The following is a 20,240-nucleotide window of genomic DNA, read 5'->3' on the forward strand; positions in this document are numbered from 1 at the left end:
GCACAGGGAACTCTAGTCAATACTCTGTGGTGACCTAAATGGGAAGGAAATCCAAAAAGAGGGAGTATGCGACGTAGAGCTGATTCACTTTGCCGTACAGCAGAAACTAACACAACGCTGTAAAGCAACTATCCTCCAATAACAATGTGAAAGAAACATTCTTATTTCTGTTAAAAAAAAAAAGAGAGAGAAAGTAGCATACACCCCCTTTTGCAGTTGAGAAAACGGAAGCTCAGAGAGATTATGTGAACTGTCAGTGCCGCACAGCCGCGGAGTCGGGTTTGGGGCCCAGGGTTTCCTGACGCCAGCACCCCAGCCACCCTTCTGAGCACCACCTCCCCACCCAACTGCTCACGCTGGGTAAGTGGACCCTGTCCATCCCGGGAGCTGCCGAGTCTGGGAGGCCCGGAAGTCCCACGTGGGGCTGTTACCTGGGCTCATTCTGTGTTGCCCGGCAGGGTTTCCATTGCAGGGACGGGTCTCAGGGATGGGTGGGACGCCTGGCAGTTGGCCTCTCGCTGTGATAATGACCGCCCTTCATTCAGCCCGTTTGCTGACGGCCTGCAGTGGGTGGTTGTGTTGCACGGCCCTGGTGTCCGTTGGTGAGGGAACGCTGGACAGGACCTGCTGTGGAGCATATGTAGGTCAGATTTCATCCTTGTAGCCACACACCTGCCCATGTCTCACACGTACACACACACACACACACACCAGGTCATTAAGGCAGGGGAACCTTGCTGCATCCACTGACGTCATTAGCTCGTGGCTCTTGGTCATTAGCTCGTGGCAGCTGGACCAACAGCCACGGACCTGAAGAAAGACTCCAGGGCTGAGGACACTGACACCTTCTAGCCCCAAGGAAGCTGGGCTGAGGTCCTGGTCACAATCTCCTTGATTTGGGGCACGAATGACTTTCCAGTGGGCAGCGACGGGTCCTGAAGCCGTGAGGACCCCCTCTTGTGTTCCGTGTCCAGTGGGATAATTCGGTGCTGGTTAAAATGGTGCCGACAGAGTGGTCGCTGAGCAGGGGCCGAACATGCCAGCGCCTGGGGTCCAGACCAGGGAGTGGGGAGCCCAGAGGGCTAGAGCTGATGTATCCCGTGGTCGCTCCAGGTTAGGTTTCACAGTTCGAGGAACTGCCAGGCTCTCTTCCAAAGTGGTGGTCCCATGTCACATTCCCAGGTGGTTCTCTTTGGTAATGATTTTTTTCCTCTTCTGCTTACTTGTATCTTATAAATTGTTGGCAGTGCTTATCTGCCTCTTACAGGTTTTTTGTTTTTTTGTTTTTTCCTGAAAATAACGTTACCTAACAATAGAAGGTGGCATGGAAGACGAGCCATATCCGGCCATACTGTCCGGGATGCTCTTGGACTCCAGCAGTGGCCACATACCCTGAGGCGATCGGGACATCTCACGGGGGCGGGGGGATATTGTAAAGGACACAGGTTCTATGGAGAAACAGGGGGTTTCTTGAAGGGCTCGCAGGTGTTTGTGTGGATCACAAGACCTCAACTCCAGCAGAGGTTTTATATTCCAGCTGGCATCACTGCGGTGGAAGTGAGCTGCCCCCAATTTAAAAGTGAGAAGAGGCTCCTGCCCCCCTTTCCTTTCTACACCTGGAGTCCTACCTCCTGACCCTGGGAGCCTGGAACGGAGGCTGCTCTGGGCCACATGGGAGGTTGCCACTAACCACATCAACATCTTTAAAATTAATAACATGAATTCCATAGCGAAGGGGCCTGGGCCGGAGATGGAAGGCTGCTGGCTGCTCCTGGGCCCCATGCGGCAGGTGGGGGACAGGAAACCTGAGGACAGGTGGGACCTCCAGGTGGGCACTGTCCTGTCGGAACATAAGACCTTAAGGACTTGGCTGTTACTGGGATCAGATCCATCCAGGCTGATTGGGGACGGGTTCCCCGAGGTGTAGAGCCCTCATTTCAACGCACATTGTCATAGATTTATGACTTAGATCGAAAATAGGCTCTTTCTACTCCCCACAAATGCACCTCTCCCCTGTGTGTTTGGTTTAAAAGGATCCGATCTTTTTATCCGAGGGCTATCCTATGATTCAGGTTTCGTAGAAGTCCGAATTCTTAAATTCTGCAGCTTCAGAGACTTCAGAAGGTCATCCAGCTCAGACCTCTCCCTCTATCCAAACAGATCCTTATACTGACCTGAAGACAAGGAAGGATCCTCTGGGCAAGTTCCTAAAGCTCTTTCTCTAAGCTTCCTTATCAGCACACTGGGCAAAACAATAAGGTCCATCTCAGAAGGATGTTGGGAGGATTAAATAAGATACGCAGGTAATGTTCTTAGCGCCATGCCAAGCACGTTGCGAATCTTCAATAAACGACTGGGTCATTACTCAGCCGCATCACCAATGCACAGTATTTTCTTTGTGTCCACCTCTCACCTTGTGAAACAATCTAGTCTGTAGTTGGCTCATAAATGAAAGCTCCCTTCCCAGTTCCATTACAACACAGGGGGCAGAGCTCTTAAGTTCATTCCAGACCAGCAGGAACAAGCTCTTACCTTCTCAAGGGCTGAGGTCAGAACACTGGGACAGCCCAGGTGGCACAGTTGGCATCTATGACGCCACGCCCTCTAGTGGAAGGATGAGGCTCCTGAACTCAGGTGTGCAAGGAGGCAGGTGAACGGGAACGTGGCAAAACCAGGCGAATTTTCACGCCATCTGAATTCAGTCCTCCTGAAACACAGACAGTAAAAAAGGTAATCAAGATTACAAGGCAACGCAAACAGAAATGCACCCTGAGGAATTTACTCAGTATTCTCTACTCAGAATCTGCAGTATTCTTTTCGTGATTTGTTTTCTAAATCTATGCTCAAAACCACAGAGCAAGATAAGAGAAGAGGCCGCTCATACGGAGGGGGCTTCCTTTTGAGCTGAAAAAGAAATGTTCTAAAATTAACCGTGCTGATGGTTGCTTAACTCTGTGAAGATACTAAAAATCACTGAATTTTATACTTTAAGTGGATGAATTGTATGGGATGTAAATTATATCCCAGAAAAGCTATTTTTAGAAGTTGACTTTTCAAAATGTTTTATTGTTTTTACATATTCCCCCAATACTTATTTATTATAAAAATAGAAAACACCCATAAAAATAGATTTTTCTCGAAGTATTTATTTGCATTCTTTGAGTTCCACATGCATTTGTAGTTTGCCCCACCAGAGAAGTTTCCCTGAGGTCAGCAGTACATCCCGGCGTGTGCCAGGTGCCGTGGAGACGGGAGACGTGCAAACCTGGATGGTGAATTGAAGTCTCTTGTCCAGTTGTGGAGCCCAGACTGATCTTTAGAAGCAACGGGATGAAAAGAGACAAGATGGCTCAGAATAAGGGGCTACATTATTTGTTGAGTGAGTTAAAAGAAGGATATTATTGAAGGTTCAAATAATCCAGGAAGGCTTCATGAAGGAGGGACCTGAGCTAGAACTTAATAGGTTTAATAGAAAGGACAAGTAAAATATAATACAAATAAGTAAACTAAAAGTAACACAGAGTTAGGATAACAGCCTCAGCTCTCCCTCCTCGGGCCTACCGTCTGCGTCCTGCGCATCGCGGACGTTCCCCAGGAGACAAGCGTAACATTCAGGGAGGAGAGGGTCCCGCTTCCCCCTCTCCAGTCTCCGGCTGGCACTCCCACTGGCGGACCCCAGCTGGAAGCCAGAGAGCAGGGGCCACTGACACAGACCATGTGGCCAGTCCCCAGGGAGAGAGGATGGAGGAAAGGACGGAAGAGTGATCGGGAGGGCTGCGTGGAGGCGTCCAGCACCTCTAGCTGGGGCTGCAGGGGGTTAGAGTGTGACCCATCCGTGTCCCAGAGGAGAGGGGGTTTTCTCAGGCAGACTGACGGAGGACAGAGATGGGGGCCCTGAGCTGCCCCCGACTTTCAATAGCAGAGGGGCGAGAGTGTCACTTTGATTGTTAGAGTGCGCGGGGCTCTTGTTAAGGTCTCGTTATTCATTTACTTTAGAGCCTCGCTACCCCGCAGGTGAGGTGGTCCTCAGCCATCACCTGGGAGCTGGTTAGAAATGCAGAATCTCAGCCCCACCTGCACACGCTGCCCTAGAACCTGCATCTCGCCCAGACGTGCCTGGCGATTCAGCTGCAGGCTGCTCTCGGAGAAGCTCTGCTTTCAATCACCCCAGGGATGCGGGTGGTGGGCGTGGTTAGGAACAAGCCAGTTAGAGTTCAAAGGCGGGCGTGTCCACCTGCTGCAGGTATTGGGCCTCAGGCACAGGAAGTCATGGGCGCTGGCCTGTCCGTCCAGCAGGGTGGACACCGCTGCTCCACCCGCCTCGCTCTTCCCTGCAGACGCCAGGAGCAACCCCACGATTCTCTCCACACAATATACCTGCATCCACTTCTTGTCCATCAGAGCGGACAAGCGAGATGAAATGTAGTTGCCTAATGTATATATGTAATATCGCCCAGGTATAACTTTTGGCAGAAGTATAAAATCCGCTGATTCCCAGAAGACAAACACCACGCCTGTTTTGTACATTCATTATCCCTGTAGGCCCACACCGTCCGTGGCCAGCAAGCCAGAAGCTCAGAGTCCGGTCAGGAGGCGGAGAGATGGCATTGACACTGTACGTCCGAAGTACCAGCCCTGACAGAAGTGCCGCTGCTGCGGTCTCCGAGGCCAGCTCTGTCCCCACGGGAGGGAGGAGGAGGGAGGAAATGCCCTTGACCCAGGCCTGGGAGGACGGGCCTGTGTGGCCAGAGGACACAGACAGGGAGACAGAAAGTCATTCCCACCGAGAAGGAAGCCACCTGCTACAGAGCAGAGTTGAGTCCAAGGCCCGACAGCGGTGCTCACCTGTCGGAAGGTGTGGGTCTGAGCTGGAGAAGCAGCAGGTGTGTCTTTCTTTGGCTCCCAAGCATACCTGAACTGATATTGTTATTTCTTAAACTTCTGAAAGTGAAGTTAAACATAGAAACGACAACATGGATAACCATGCGTATTTGACGACCATCTTGGAAGTCTGTCAATGCGGAGATTTAAGATGCCCCCTCCCCTTACCTAAAAGCGCTCTGCCTGGGATCGATGCGTCGGTCACCTGTGCATCTTGAGCAGATGTTGAGAAAGGCAAAGGTCCAGTTCTGACGTCTTGCAAACTGGACACGACGGCAAGAGGGGGCTGCTCCAGCTCATGGTGGCCTCACACCATGTGGACGGAGACGGCTCTACCTGTGGGAGAGCTGGGCTGTCCAGATACTGTGGGCCTGGCAGTGACCCTTGAGAAATGGAACAAAGGGACCTTAAGTTGCATCTGATTGGATTCCACGCGGTGCCTAATGCAGTGTAGACAGGAACTGATGGTGGGTGTGGGGCAGCGTGACTTGCTGGGGTGGTGACATCGTGTCACATAGAGATAACCTCTGGCATCAAAGGAGACATACGCTGGCTGTGCTGTGCACCAGTGAGTAACCTGGGAGATGCAGAAGTACCCATAGCTCCGAGCCCCTCCCTGCAGTGGAGAAACAGCAGTGGTTAGCGCAGTCCCAGCGCTGAGGGGACGCTCCGTCCAAGTGGTGATGGGAGAGGGTTGTTATCCTCATGCTATCTTCAAGATGCTGCTAGTGTTACTGCACAGGGAATTTGCCAAAATTGTATTACATAACGTGTTTTATATTAAAAAACATGGGGTGGGGCGGCCGCTCTTAGAAGTATTTCACCCATGAGTGCTGTGTAGGATCCATGAAACGACAGGACCCATGTGCTCTTAAGTGTACACACTCCAACTCTGCGTGTGCCATGTCATCGACACGGAAAACACTCCACACTTACACGTTCTCCAAGCTGTCAACACGTGTGGGGCGTGTGGGCTGTTCCCGGGCTGTTGCCAATATCGCAGTAGAGGGAGGAGTGGCTTCAATGATTCAAACCATGACACTTACAGCGGGGTGGGGAGAACCCAGTGATGGGGGGACGGCATCACGGGTGCAGCCTCTTCAGCACTTTCAGTCTCCCGGCGGCCAGTCCGTTCCATGACCCGCTCCACCAACCCTCTCACTCTCCGTCCCTGCTCTTCAATTAGTTGTCTGTATTCTCTGCAGGTGTCCCTTGGAGACCACACAGCCTCTTTTTTTTTTGACATGATTTCAGACAAATGGAAGAGGAGCACAAAAATTCTCAAGATGCCCTTCTCCGAGGCTCCCCAAATATGAATGTTTACCTTCTTTGCTGTATCCCCTCCCCAACACACGGAGGAAGTTGCGTATAAGATCTGCCGCCCCACTAAACACTACCATGTACGTTTCCTAGGAATGAGGGATTCTCTTCTGTAACCACAGTACAATAACCAAAGTCAGGAAACGAAAACTGACTCAACTCCGAGCTAACCTACAGCTCTCATTCAGATGGTCCGATCGTCCTAAGAAAGCTCTCGATTGGCTGAAAGTGGATGGACCGACAGGCTGAAGAAGATGTGTCTCGTCTTCAGCCGGCTCCTGCCCTGCTCGGCCTCTCTGTTCCACTCCTGCATCGTTTTCATTTTTGGTCATTTCTAATGATGCCCTACCTCAGAATCAGTAGTCATACAGATGACAGGAATGGTTCTGTATGGGCTTCTCTTTCTGTAATAAATCTCTGTTTCAAGCAACACTCCAAGCACTTGCCAGTAGGCCACGTGTTTCAGAGCTAGGAATGATCACGGAGGTCTGCTTTGATTTTGAGATAACTTATGAAACTAGTTGTGTGTGTGTGTTTTGTAGGAAGCACGTGTGCCCATGTATGTGAGCATAGAATAATACTGGGGCAGCTGAGTCAGGCTATCTGAGGGGTGGTCTTGAATTTATACAGCCCTCCTGGTTGACTCTGGGGAAGTAAATTCAGTCCCCCGGAGCTTTACCCATCACCTGTCGACTTTCAGGCAAGACCATTGTTATTTAAAGGGATCTGTTTTGTTTCAACATTCTAAGTCCATAGATATGCTGAGAATCTATCAGTGGAATATTACTCAGCCTTAGAAAGGAACGAAGTACTGACAGATGCTACGACATGGATAAATCTTGAAGACATCAAGCCAAGTTAAATATGCCAGTTACGGAAAGACAAATACCGTAGCATTCCACTTCTATAAAGTAGCAGGGGAGTCAAATTCAGAGAGACAGAAAGTAGGACGGAAATGGTACAGAGGAACTTATTTACAACGCAGAAATGGAGTCACAGATGTAGAGAACCAAGGGGGGAAGCGGGGGTGGGATGAGTTGGGAGATTGGGATTGACATTACATACACTACTACGTATAAAATAGATAACTAATGAGAACCTACTGTAGAGCACAGGGAACTCTACTCAGTGCTCTGTGGTGACCTAAATGGGAAGGACATCCAAAAACAGGGGATACATGTATATGTATAACTGATTCACTTTGCTGTACAGCAGAAACTAACACAAGAGTGTAAAGCAACTATACTCCAATAAAAAAAAGGTAAAAAAAAAAGTGGAATAGTAGTTTCCAGGGACTAGGGGAGGGGTAGGATGGGTTCGGTGTTCAGTTACGGAAGACGAAAAAGTTCTAGAGAAGGTCTAGGTGGTGACAGTTAAACAACAGTTCGAATGCACTCAATACCGCAGAACTGTGCACTTACAATGGCTAAAATGGAAATTTTATGGCAGGTATATTTTACCACGATTTTAGAAAACTAAATAATTTTTTAAAAACTTGCATTTCAGAGGAAGCCAGCATTTTAATCCCTTGCACGGAGAAGCTCTGCAGCAGCGCTTCCAGCTGTCATTGTTCCGGTCCCTCTAAAGCCTTCCTAAATTCATCAGCCAGCCCACTGTCACTGTCCCCGGTTCTCTTGAATGTCACCCAGAAAAGTGAGCAACACAGGGACACACTCGTAAACGTTCCTCCCAACAGCAGTTGTTGGCCTGACGTTAGAAATGAATGATTTCCCACTGTACCAGTGACTCTGTTGTGGGTTCTATTAGCACCATATGTTACATGTCTACGTTTTTAGTAAAGCCTGGCCTTGTGAGTCCTCTGCCATCTGCCCTGGCATCGGCACAGCCTACGTGGTGCACGGAGGCCAAGGGCCTCCTCCACCCAGCATGGTCTTGCATCTCTTCCCAGCCAGAAAGCACGCGTGGGCAAAACGCATGGGACCAGGCGAAAGGTGGATTTTATCAGCTCCGCAAGTCACAGTGAAGTGGGCCCATGTTTTGTAAAACATGTGTTTGGCAAATGATTCCCTGTGGGCTGCAGAAATCCAGATGGAGGAAGTTTTCTAAGTGCAACGTCAGAATTTTACATCTGCTGATCCCAACAAGTGCACAGCGCCAAGGAGAAGAAGCAGGTTGTCTGTCCACAAAACCTGAGAGCACGGATGTGGTTCCGGGGGCTTGTTCAAATCTAGAAGACAAAGGTGCCGTGTCTTCAGCCCCCGCTGGGCCTGGGCGTGGTGAGAGCAGGAGAAGTCTTAACATCACCCAGAAGGGCTCAGTTTCACAGATGAGGAAACGGAGGTATGGGGAGGTGGGCAAAGTGAGTTGCCCAAGGCTGCCCAAGGTTGGAACCTGAACTTGGGGCTCTGTGGACTCAGTGTGGGGTCCTCTTCCTCACCACGCTGGACATGACATTGGCAAGTAGCCCCTGACACTGTGGGTCTGCTTGTCTAGGTGCTGCCGTTCACTGCTGTGGCTAAGTCTGGGGCTGTGCCACTCTGACTCCCGGTTCCCTGTGCGCAGATGGGAGGCTTAGCTGACACAGTGCTTGGTCCATAGGGGACTGATAATGGTGAGTCATGGTACAGAAGAGGCCAACAGGACACGGCCTGGGTGTACATGCGGGTCAGAGGGAGGGCTGGGGACTGGCTGGGCTGGGAATGGCGGGGGAGATTGCCCGCAGAGAGGGGCCTGCAGACCCCATTGCCACATTCAGGCTGGGTGTCCTGTGGGCTGAGACAGGGCTGAGAGACGGGAGGCTCGTCCGCACGAGCCCTTTTGAGGCTGCACGGCCACGTGCTCCACTTTGACGATGGTACCCGGAAGCCGCGCTGGCTGTCCGCCGCTCACCCCTCCAGATCCGTCCTGCATGCCGCTCTGTGCCTTGGGAGGCTGCCCTGCAGGGACGGTGTGACGGGGCTCCCACACTTCCGGTCGGGATCAGCCAATGGGACATGCCAGAAGCAGACTGGAGGGCGGGAGCGGAGAGAGGCCGGGGGCTTCTCCTTTGCACCCCTCTTGCCTGGCTGGAGCCTCCCCAGCTCTCTCCCCTGCCACTTCCAGCCCAGGTGGTAATGGCCCCCCACTCCTGTTAGCCTCTGGATACCTCCCCATCCTGGTTGGTCCCCAGAGCCCTGCCCTCCCGCCCTGACACTGGCTTCAGTTACCTCTGGCGGAGGCTGCTTTCCTGGTGGGACCATGATGGATACAGGAGGTGATCGGCAGACCACAGGAATGCTGACATCTAGATTCAAGGCAAGGACAACGCATATTCTGTGCGGTGTGGAAATCCCCTCGAGATCCCATATCAAAGGGATGACGTGTTAGGGAAAATGCCCGGAGGCCTGGGCTACTTCCGCAGTCGTGGAAAAGTCTGCAGAGACCAGAGCTTATGTGGGGGCCACAGTGACTCCCCTCCCACCCAGACGGAAGGGTGTCTGAGGTCTCTGGGGCTGGTCTGGGAGTCAAATTGGAGTCCAGTCTATTGTATTACTAACTAGCACCCTCCCTCCTCCCTCCCCCGCCAACACCCTCCACAACCCACTTCCTTTCTTCAGGAAGCACAGAGTCAAAGAAAACACATGGAAACCCCACTCTGGAGCTTTTAACCCAGTTCAGCGGTTATCAACAGTGGTCCTTGGACTCTGAGGTGTTTCGGGCCTCTTCATAATACGTTGGAATGTTATAAAATCATGCGTGGGGAAAAGATCCGTGCACAGCGCAGGACAGACCAACAGAATGGAATGTAGTAAGTACAAGACGTTCATTCATTTGGTTTCAGATTCCACATCGCTACCAGTCTTTAAGGAACTACCTCTTGTCGAGTTTTGGCGTAGTATTAATGAATAATACCCATAATTATCCAAAAAGACTATTAACTTACCTCTTAATTTCCAAATCCATATCTGTGTGTGGCCAGGCTTTTTCATAGGCACCAGATTGAATGAAGAAGCCGATAGGAGAACCCAGCTGTTTCCTAAGCCAGACATTAAACACGTTTGCAAAAATGTAAAACACTGAATTTTCTCACTACTTTTCTATTTTGCAAAACCTGATTATTTCTTTCAAAAATACGTTATTTGTGTTAACATGCAGTGGGTTTACCCTCGTTCTTATTTATATGACTTAATGGATAAGATATTTTTAAATTTTATCAATTTTACTGTAAAATTCTGTAAACTTTGACAGATATAAGCCACAAAAGCAAAGCTCTTTAGGATTTTCAACCAGTTTTAAGAATGTAAAGAGTCCTGAGATTCACAGGTTAGAGAGCCTCTGTTCTAGGAGCGATACTGTAAACACTAATATCAGTTGACGCCTGAGGAAGGGGCAGATGGCGCTCATCTCCCATGCTTTCAGCAAGTCCCCACTACTAAACTACGTGCCAGAGAGTTAGGGCTTGGGCATATCGTGTCAGAGTGCCCAGGAGGTTAGCGTTCTGTTCCATCAGTGGGAAAGCTGTGTTACCCTGGGCAAGTTCATTTCCTTCTCTGAGCCTCATCTGGAAATGGGGATTCGGTGGTTCCCGCCTGACAGGAGTGTGCATTGTGGGAACTAAGTGGTGGTGGAGCTGAGGAAGGTGAGCACGGGCTCACCCAAACGGTGCGTGTGCCGGCCCCACGCTCAGCATTTCACAGCCAAGGTCTCCCTAAGTCCTCGTGCAGCCCCTAACCCAGTACCGTCAGCCCTTCAGGCTGCTTGGGAGGGTGAGTGAGACGGTGCCTGCCCATGCGAAGACCGTAAACCCCAAACATCTTCGGCGCCTTTCTATTGCTAAGGGTAAGGACTCTTGCAAAGATCCTTTTCTTAAGGTTAGGGATGCCCGCTGGGCAGCAGGGAGGACAGCACACATCTGGGAAAAGACGCCAATAATCTCCACAAAACTCCTTCCCGGCCTCGGGCCAGTGGGCTGTTTAGAAACGTCCAGGGGGCAGGGAAGACCAGCTGCTGAGGAGCCTGCCCTCCCCGGACCCTTGAGAATCAGGTATCCCACGCTGTGCTGGCTCACAGGGGCGGCCAACAACCCCTGCGCTGGTCTGCCTGGCTGCTGGTTTTTACTGGCAAGGGAGGTGGGCAGATGTGGGTAGTGGAATATGCCGCAAGGTCACAGGATCAGATCTGGCCCGGCTATTGGAGACTTCTGGGGTTATCTGCCCTCTGAGAAGCTGTCTATTTTGGGGACCTGGGTCAATGCTTTCAGCCAGCAAGTGTCTGTGAAGCACCTAGTAGGCTCTAGGCACCGTGCTGAGCGCTGAAGACACCATGGTGAGCAAGGCTGATAGAGTTCTCATCCCCACGGCAGGTCACGTGCACAGGTTCTGGGGATCAGGATGGGGGCATTACTCTGCCTGCCTCATGGGGGGGCAGAGCTGCGTCTCCAGGCCGCCCTGTCAAGGCTGTGGGTGCTGACCCGCTGCGCTCCTGCATGGACGCGGGGCTAACGACTTGGTCAGCGGCTGGGCTCCCTCTGGCTGCCCCACACGCAGCCACGGACGCGGCCATGGGCCGCCTCCTGCCAGCGTCTCCTTTCGTTTCCAGAGCGGAATCCTCAACTTGACGGCACACTCAGTGGCCTGGGGCCTTGCCGGAGGCCGGCGGGGCCCGCGAGTCTGCATTTCTAGCCGTTCCTGCTCCCGGGGACAGCATGGCTGCTGGTGTGGACCACGCGTGGGAGGGCATGGGTGGAATTTCTGCTCCGTGCTGATCCCCATGGCCTGGAACAGAGGTTGGCACATAGTAGGTGCTTAATAAATACCCAGTGAATGAATGGATTCCCCTTGGTCCCTCCCCTGTTTCTCAGCACCAGGACCTGGCATCTTTCTCTCGCTGACAGGCCCTCTGGAGTTCTGGTGGAGGGAAGGAGCCCGAAAGGCACCAGCTGGAGTGACAAGTAACAGACCCGACAGGCAGACACCGCTCCCTTTCTTCCATGATTCTCTACGTCTATTATTTGTATACTGTTTCACTTGCTATGTGTAACCCAAAACCTCATGTTGTCACACCAATCCCACCAAATCTTCAAAAATGAGGGCCAATTGAGCTGCAGTGGCCCCCTGCCCGCCCCCCCCCGCAAGGGCACGCACACATTCACCAGCTACTGTTATGGCCCCCCAAGCTTAGCTCCCCTCCCGCCTCGCACCGAGGTCCAGCCACGACTCAACATGGGCTCTGTTTATTATTCTAGAGAAGCAATTTTCAAGGGGCTGAAATACTTGTTAAAATTAAGGTAAAGAATGTAAACCACAGCCAGGCCGGTTCACCTTGTGCTTCAAAGCCCTCTTGTTTCTCCAGGCACCGCCTCCTGCAAGCTTCCTGCAGGTCTCCATCAGCCCCGGCGAAAAGGAAGGCCGGCCGCCCAGTGGACGGGCAGAGCGGGGCCTGGGAGTGCAGCCCGTCTCCGGGCCTGCACAGCTGTCCTGGGGCAGGAGGCACCTGCTGGGCCCGGGCGGAAGACGGCCCGGGAAGGCTGAAGACAATCAGTGCAGGGGACTTGACAAGTGATGAGGGAAGACGGGAGTGTGCAGCGTCCACGGGCGTCTGAGGGGCCCGGCGTGCCCGTGGAGCCGACTGTCTCCCAGTGGGTTGGAGGTACATGCCCCTCCAGGCTGAGTCCTGGCATCGCGGAGCCTGGCTTAGGTGGAAGGGCAAGGGTGGAGGACTTTGACCACGTAACTGCCGAAAGGCAGAGCCCTTCAAGGAGAACCACCCAGGACTGCTTCACAGCATAGATTGCTGCCTCTTGTTCCAAAAACCTGCTGCTTCCAAGCGGCTTTTTATTTTCTGCAGACATCTCCCTTAAGAAATGATAACGGGGCAATTTAGGGAGCCTTAGCCTTGAAAGCCCCTCCTGCAGTTGGAGGAGGGCCCTGGAAGGCTGGGGTGTGCGTGGGGCTCCTGCACTGAGATTCTTGAGAAGGTCTCGCCCTCTCAGCGGGTCCAAATCGGTGGTCCAACTTCCTCTGGAGATTAGATCGGCAAATGGGGAGAATGATTAATTAAAATAAAATGGGTGAATCTGGGCTTTCTCCAAAGTGGGCTCAGATTCAAGTTCAGGCTACATCTCCGCGGGCTCTTGGCACCAGCACGGCGCCCTCAGCCCACGCCTGTTAGATGACTCACTGCTTCTGGTGGAGGGGGTTTCAGGACCCAGCTTCCAACCCAGTTCCTCTGCTGGTTGGGAGCTGAGTGATGCTGTGCACGCCCATCTTTAGAACATCTTCCTGTTCACTGTTCACGACAGGGCGAGGACGCTGCAGACCCGACATGGGGCGGGCACTGTGGCAGTAGGTGAGATGGTCAGAAGTTCAGACGGGGCCCTTGCAGCCAGGCAGGTGGGGACCAAGTCCCCTGCCCATTAACTATGGATGCGCCCTCGGCCGTGTGTTGAACCTCCCTGCGCTTCAGGCCCCCCTCTGTGAAGGTGTGAATGTGAGAGCACCTGTGAGGAATGCAGTCCTTGGGAGCTGCTTCTATTCATGTCTCTGGCATCATGCGTTGACCATGAATTAGAAATAAGATGACACATCCAGAAAGCAACGATTTAGGAATACAAAAGGCACCCTTCTGGCCTTGATCAGTGGCCGGACACATGCTCAGTGAATCAGGGGAGCTATGCTGTAAGCCCTCATCTGAATCTAAAAGCCCAAGAACCAGGAACACTGACAATCTAAAAGCCCAAGAACCAGGAACACTGACATCCGAAAGCAGGAGAGGGTGGATGTCCCAGCTCAGCAGAGAAAACAGATTTGCCCTTCCTCCGACCTTCTGTTGTACCCGGACCCTCAATGGATTGGGTGACGCCCACATGTTGGAGAGCCATCTGCTTTCAGAGGTTCACCATCTCAGTGCTCATCTCATGCAGAAACACCCTCCCAGACAGAAAACGTGTTTCATCAGCTACCTGGGCATCCCTGAGCGCGGTCGAGGGGACACGTGAAATTGACCATCACATCTGCATGGCAACCGACAGCTTCCCCAATGGCCGTGCAGAGCCCCCCTACCCTGTGAGGCCTGCGGAGCTCGCGGCCGCTGGGTGTACCATTTCCAGGCGAAGAGCGTTGATTTGGACGTCTGCCGGTTTGGAGCCGTCGCACGTGAGGCTACGGGGGACCCCTTGGCACCTTTCTTTTGGGCGCTGATGTCTGCTTTGCCGCGGGAAAGCTGAGTGAGATTCCTGGGGCCCAGCAGGGCGGGTGGGTCGGCTTCGAGCTGTGCAGCCAGCCAGGGCCCTCGCGTGAGTCTAGGACAGACGAGAGACCCGGCTAATGCATTCCTCCTTTGGAACGCAGAGTCCATCACAGGAGAGCCCGACTCCGGGTTTGGCAAACGGAGGGTAATTAGGACAGTGGGTGGTCCTACCGTCATCAGGCAATTAGATCTGAGGAAGCACTCCCCCCACAGAGGACAGCCTGCATTTATTCAGCTGCCGGGGGAGCTCAGCACCCTGCACGCCTGTCCCTCCTGACAGCTGCGGGAAGCCTGGGGAAGCGGCATCCCCGGATCCACGTGGGGCCCTGGGAACGCCACAGGGAGCAGCAGCGGCCACCACTCAGCACTGGGGAGAGGAAGTCTGCGCTTTACTTCTTGAGGGAGACAGTGGAAACGGTTCCCAGAAGGCAGAGTCTCTCCAGGGACGCTTTAATAGCCGGAGTGGGCGTGGATTCACTCCGTGACATGGGCGTCAGGAGAATTCTATTTATTTATCTGATTTTTCTCAATCAGACAAATCCAATTGCAACTGTCCCTTCCCTCTCCCCCTACCACGTGTTGCGGTTTGTGAGAAATTTAACCTGTGTCATTTTGCCTTTTTTGAGGCGGGTAGGTAGCAGGGAAAAGTCAACTCCCTAGAGACAGTTACCTGTCTTAGGTGGTCTTAAGCAATTCAGAATAGTTGAGGGAGGGGTCTTGTGTGATCTCCACCATGGCTACTTGGAGCCCAAGCGCAGCAGCCCATGTGGCTGGTATAGTGCAGGGCAGACAACTCCACCATAGTCTAAACAAGCGTAGGCCAGGAGCTGGTGGAGGTGCAGGCGGAGGTGGGGAGAGCCTGCTGCGGGCGGCCACCCCTCTGAGCACTTTGCAGATGCCCTGCCTGAGTCACCAGGGAAACGAGCACAGGGGCAGGTCTGGGACTCTAAGCAGGCCGTTGTAACCACTGCTCTGGAGGGATGCCGGGAGTAATCTAGAGTTGCCAGATTCAGCAGATAAAAATGCAGGATGCCCAGTTAAATGGTAATTTCAGATAAACAACTGTGTGAGTTTCCTAGGGTTGCCATAACAAATGATTACAAACTGGGGGGCTTAAAGCAATAGAAATGTATTCCCTCGCTGTCTGGAGGCCAGAAGTCTGAAATCAAGGTGTGGGCAAAGCTGTGCTCCCTCTGGAGGCCCTGAGGGAGGGAGGGACCTTCCCGGTCTCTTCAGGCTTCTGGCGGCTGCTGGAATCCTGGGGGCTCCTTGGCTTGTGGAAGCGTCACTTCAATCCCTGCCTGTGTCTTCATGTGGCCTTCCCTTGGTGTGTCTCCGTGTCTTCACATATTGTTCTTATAAGGGCAGCAGACATTGGATTTAGGGCCACCCTCATCCAGTGTGACCTCATCGTAACTAATTATAGCCGTAAAGACCCTATTTCCAACTTGACACGTTCTGATACGCGGGGTGGACGTGAATTTTTTGGAGGACACTTATTCAACCCATGACAAGAATGAAAATGGTTTTTTAGTAGCATGGGACATATTTTATACTAAAATTATTCATTTTTTTCTGACATTCAAATATTTCAAAAGACATATTTATACTAAAAAATATTAATTTTTACCTGACATTCAAATATTGCATCGGACATTATTATATTAAAAATTATTCATATTTCATCTGGCCACCCAACTCCTGAGACCCATGGCATCTGTGTCCTGTCCCATCTGAAGTGCAGGCCAGTGCATTCCCGGGAGAGAGCACAGCCCTTCCCACCCCGAGGCAGTGTCAACACCCCTGGGCCCTGGTCCCACCCTGCAGGTATAGGAGAGCTCAGACTTTGGAAACTGAGTAATGGTCTCCCCTTCCTGGATGGGGGTGGGGAAAGTAAGTGCTTCACTGAGGTTGCAAAGTAGAAACAAAAAAGGTCAATGTTACCTCTTTTCTCTCTGTCCCTTAGGGCAAGAGCTGAGCCTCTGAACTGTGAGGAGTGGTGGCCTGAAGCTCCGCACAATCGCCCGTGCAGATAAAATGCACAGGGGCGGGGGGGGGGGCAGTGAGGGGACACAAACATCTCAGCGTGAGCGTGATGCATTCACGCCATCTGGGCAGCCCCACACCAGGCTGTGAGAGTGGCCGCCTGCAGCCGCGGGGTGCAGTCAGTGCGGCCAGCCCTGGGCACCGTCTGCTATTCTCACGACCACCAGTAGTTCCCTGAGTGTCCCTGTTTGCACCCAGGGGGGCTCTGGGGGGTCAGGCAGTCAGTGACAGAGGGAGTGGGATTTGAACCCCCTCCCCTGTGCCTGACTCCGACTCACACACACTCGCCAGCCCAGGCACCAAGCTTGTCCCCCACGTGGTCACACATGCGTTTATCCACTGCACAGGTGGTTCGTGTGTTTCACCAAGTGCTTGGGGCCCCTCAAGGCTCGGGGGCCCTGCAGGAGGCTTCTGGAGCTTCCGCTGGGTGTGCAGGGGGTGATGACTGCATGATGGAGAATGAAGAGGGTGCAGGTAAAAGGGTAACGAGCACGTGTGAGTGTGTTTGTCTGTGTGTGCATGAGCGTGTGCGTGTGAGAAGGCCTCTATGGGTGAGTATAGGAGTGTGTGCATATGTGCGGGTGAGTTTCTTTTTTTTTTGGTGGTTTCCTCTTTATTAATGTGTCTCCTACCTTCCCCCCACAATTTCAGTCCCTTCCATCTACCCCCCCAAAAGAAGGCAGTGAAAAGAAGGGATTGTTGGAGTTCTGAGCCCCTTGGGCAGTTAGAAAGGGAACAGAAACCAAAACACTCAGTGGATGTGACAGGGACTGACAATCGAGAAATCTAAAGCAGAGCGCGGAAGGTGGAAGAGAAAGAGGGAAGGAGTGCTTGCACACACGTGCACACGTGTATGTGGTGGTGTGCACCTGCGAGTGTAAATGCGCGGGCATGTGATTGTGTGTGTGTGTGTGTGTGTGTGTGTGTGTGTGTGCTATATCAAATGCAGTGGTCAGAGAAGCTCCCTCTGATGAGATAATGTCTGGAAGACACCATGTGAAAGAAGTGAGGGAGAGAGTCCTGATGATTGAGGGGAAGAGTGCAAGGTGGTGGCAGCAGCAAGTGCAAAGGTCCTGGGACAGGATTGGGGCTGGTGTGTGGAGGCTCAGAACAGAGCCCGTGTGGCCGGGACTGAGTTTACATCTCACAGCTTCAGCCTTTTTGACACTGGCTCTGTCACCCTGTCAGAAGTCCTCAGGGAGGCATGGCATGGCCAGGGAGCCAAACTGTCCATACTGACTGGCGAATCCTGCATTTCTGACTCAGCAGATGAGAGAAATGTCAGTCTATAGAGCAGAGATTCGGTAGAAAACCCCAGAGACATCCACTATACTACCTAGGGATTTACCCACCTATTATTAGAGGCTCTAATAATATAGGCTCTTTGTATGGGCAAAAGAATACACATATTATCCAGAAACCTAAAGTGTAATGGCATATTTCTATAATGAAAAAAAAACTTCCCCAAACCTGTGAGATGTTTTCTACCACAGCCTTCACTGACGTTAAACCTTCAACATCTGACGGAACAAGACTTCGGTCACATCCAGCTCGACGGGATCAGCCCCAGGGAAGACTTGGGTAGAGAGGATCTCTGGTTATGGACACAGAATAAAAAATGAACAGTGATGAGGGTGGGGAATGGGGAGGTGGGCAGTGAAAGCTGCAAGCTCAGATATAGGTGGCATTTTGGAACGAAATATTGATTCCTCAATATACAAATTACATATCTGTATGTAAGTCAAATCATTATGCTTAAAATCATTATCACCTTCAACCTACATAGTGGATATGTCAATTATATCTCAATAAAGATTGTACCTCAAGAAAAAAATACACAGAGATACACAGAGTCTTTCAGAATCCAAGTTTAAAAAGCTGAGCAGTATGTGGTGAATCCTTTGAACCCAGGCACTGGAATCGGACAAACCAGGAGTGGAAACTCAGCTCTGGCCACGAGGCCTTGGAAGTCACTTGAGCTGAAAAACGGGGAAACCAGGATTTCACAGTTCCCAGTATTGCTTCAAGATAGCAGGGAACAGAGTAGCCGTGGATGACAAATGAGACAGAGGAAAGTCTTGAGATGATTACAGTGAATGGAAAGGAAACAGACAAAGAGAGGAGGTCCCCACAAGCAGGGACAAGAGGGTGGACCCTGAGGGGAGACAAAGACAAGCCCATATTTGGAGACAGCACCAAACGTGACCTGTTTAGAGACAGGTGGGAACATTCCCCTTAACAAGGAATTAGAAGTGCTGGTGGAAGGGACTCCACACCTCCACATTTCATGGCAGGAGATGATGGAGCAGTTTCCCCAAAGTTCTGAGCAAAAGAAAACAGGATGAAGAATATGAAGCCCAGGTACATTGTCTTTCAAGTATGAAGACAACAAATCGGTATTTTTGAGAACAAAACAAGAAAACACTGAACGCTGCACTCATTCATCCCATCAGGGCACTGGAGAATTCCTCGATGACGTGGAGCTGAACGAGACTTACGAAGAATCCCAAAAGAAGACACTGTGGGGAAGTGATGGGTGATACCATGAAATCCACATGGATTGGGATTCTGCACACTTGGGGCGATTGTTGTTACAGAATAGAATTTACCCTAAACAGTACAAACCCTAAATATGGAACTTTACACCTGGGGGGATTAGTATTCAGAACACAGTTTATATCGTATGGGTCCCGTCAAAGGACACGTGATACAGGCGGTTAGTGGGGCCGCGTGGAAGCTGGAGCCTGGGGGGAGTCAAACAGCATTGCCTTAAGGGCACAGCCTTCGGGTCACCCCTCCCCACAGTTTTGGCATCCACTTTTCTTAGCTTTGGAGTGATTTTTAGGAATCACCATCTTTTTTTTTTTTTTTAACATCTTTACTGGAGTATAATTGCTTTACAATGGTGTGTTAGTTGCTGCTGTATAACAAAGTGAACCAGCTATACATATACATATATCCCCATATCCCCTCCCTCTTGCGTCTCCCTCCCTCCCACCCTCCCTATCCCACCCCTCTAGGTGGTCACAAAGCACTGAGCTGATCTCCCTGGGAGTTACCCACCTATTATTAGAGGCTCTAATAATATAGGCTCTTTGTATGGGCAAAAGAATACACATATTATCCAGAAACCTAAAATGTAATGGCATATTTCTATAATGAAAAAAAAACTTCCCCAAACCTGTGAGATGTTTTCTACCACAGCCTTCACTGACGTTAAACCTTCAACATCTGACGGAACAAGACTTCGGTCACATGTGGAGTCCCTTCCACCAGCACTTCTAATTCCTTGCTGTGCGGCTGCTTCCCACTAGCTATCTGTTTTACATTTGGTAGTGTATATATAAGTCCATGCCACTCTCTCACTTCGTCCCAGCTTACCCTTCCTCCTCCCCGTGTCACCATCTTTTGTGGTAAAGAATTAGTTTGGCAATTCCCTTGGTGTTACTTTACATTTTGTCAATTAAATTCAAGTAAAAGAAATACATTTTCATTTTTAAATAGTGTGGATAGTGTTACTCACGTGTATTAACTTCCTCTCTTCAGCTTTCTATCGATATTTGTGTATGTATGTAGGAGGACATTCAAAAAGACAGCCACATTAATATTAATCCCATTTTGGAGGAGTTAATACATTTTGGGCGGTTGGTTGCTTTCTTAGGAATTTCTGCTTAAATTTTTTTAAAAAGCAAGCATGAATGATATTTATAAGAAGCAATTACACCAATACTTAAAAATACGCCACTATATGCCTTTCTTGGAGAAAAAGAAAACCACAATGGAATATATCAATATATTGTACCTCC

At 51.1% G+C, this 20,240-nt stretch overlaps 1 protein-coding gene across 1 annotated transcript in view; it reads right to left on the bottom strand.

Annotated features, from left to right (window-relative positions):
- Positions 1–488: 488 nt before the first annotated feature.
- C19H16orf95 (chromosome 19 C16orf95 homolog) overlaps positions 489–20,240 on the bottom strand; it is a 438,566-nt gene continuing 418,814 nt past the window's right edge. Inside the window, exons 20-23 of the mRNA XM_060129824.1 lie at positions 17,905–18,028; positions 10,085–10,177; positions 2,533–2,707; positions 489–627 (exon numbers count right to left, since the gene is read on the bottom strand). The gene's annotated coding sequence lies outside the window, so the exon portion shown is untranslated. The remainder of the gene's footprint in view (positions 628–2,532; positions 2,708–10,084; positions 10,178–17,904; positions 18,029–20,240) is intronic.

The sequence above is a fragment of the Lagenorhynchus albirostris genome, chromosome 19 (genome assembly GCF_949774975.1).
Source record: "Lagenorhynchus albirostris chromosome 19, mLagAlb1.1, whole genome shotgun sequence".
Taxonomy (NCBI): domain Eukaryota; kingdom Metazoa; phylum Chordata; class Mammalia; order Artiodactyla; family Delphinidae; genus Lagenorhynchus; species Lagenorhynchus albirostris.